Source organism: Pongo abelii, chromosome 5, assembly GCF_028885655.2.
Source record: "Pongo abelii isolate AG06213 chromosome 5, NHGRI_mPonAbe1-v2.0_pri, whole genome shotgun sequence".
Lineage (NCBI taxonomy): Eukaryota > Metazoa > Chordata > Mammalia > Primates > Hominidae > Pongo > Pongo abelii.
This window is the reverse complement of record NC_071990.2, coordinates 26,996,887-26,998,055: the sequence shown is the minus strand read 5'-3', so window position 1 is coordinate 26,998,055 and position 1,169 is coordinate 26,996,887. Positions and strand designations below refer to the sequence as shown.

At 49.8% G+C, this 1,169-nt stretch overlaps 1 non-coding gene across 1 annotated transcript; it reads right to left on the bottom strand.

Annotated features, from left to right (window-relative positions):
• Nucleotides 1–417: 417 nt before the first annotated feature.
• Nucleotides 418–499, bottom strand: TRNAS-GCU (transfer RNA serine (anticodon GCU)). Its single transcript has one exon. It is a non-coding gene; the product is annotated as a tRNA-Ser (tRNA).
• Between the last annotated feature and the right edge of the window lie 670 nt (nucleotides 500–1,169).

The following is a 1,169-nucleotide window of genomic DNA, read 5'->3' as shown; positions in this document are numbered from 1 at the left end:
ATTTATTTTAATGTTCACAGTAGTAATGATTTCTAAAAGAAGGGGCTGGGGTAACCACACCTGGAGTTTTTCCCCCTTTTTGGCAGCTTCATCTCTTTCTAGCCCCACCGTCACCTTCCTCTCCTCTCTATTGCCCTCTCCCCTTTCTCAGGCTCGAAGGCGTTTTTGCAGTCATCAGGTAGGAAGCCCACCAGAAGAATATTCATTAAACTGATCACGCGCACAATATTGACAATCAATACCCAATCAACCATAAAGTTAAAAAACCCAGCAACATCATCGTAATACTGATGGTACAGAATTACGAGACCTCCTTTTTCCTCTCTGAGGCCAGGGGCCTGAATTCCAGGAGAGTTGAAAGGGAAGTTGGCTTGACTTGGGTATTGTTTCCTCCTATTCGTATTAAAAGACCTCACCCGACGAGGATGGGATTCGAACCCACGCGTGCAGAGCACAATGGATTAGCAGTCCATCGCCTTAACCACTCGGCCACCTCGTCTTGGTACCCCACGTTTCCCGAGTATTTTATTTCAGAGTTTGTAATAGGAACCCAAAGGCGGCCTTACAAGACTTTTGGGAGACGTGGAGATGGCTCGTTTTCACGTGAATGATGAAGAACTGAGTGGAAACGCTTCGAGGGGGAATAAACGGGCTTAGCTTTCGTGGGACTCACACAAATGTTCGAGACACGACAGAAACGTAGTTGCCGGGCCGGTCTCTCCCTTTCTTCCGCTTCCTGGTCCCGAGGCAGGAGGCGCCCGAGCAGGCTGCGGGCGTGACCGGGCCGACGGGACGCACGGGGTTTGCCTTCGACCTGGGGAGTTAGGTGAGCCTGGTCAGCCCTTCTGTCGGCTCACCGCGTCTCGCTGCGTCGGACAGCGCACCTGGGAGCCAGCAGGAGACGGAGGTTCCCAAAACCGTTCACACCGGAGTCGGTGTCTCTTCAGAAGCCCACGCAAATCAATCACAGGCTAAACAACAGGGAACATAGGGGAAATCCTGCAGGAATGGACTCCTGCTGTATTTTCACACTCTCAGCGTCAGGATATTTTACGTTAGATTGCACTAACATCTTGAGTGAATACCACCTTTGCTTGTTTCTGTGACTTCACAAAGAATCATCCTTTTCTTTTTCTTACAATATAAGGAAGAGCCCTTATATTGTAGTG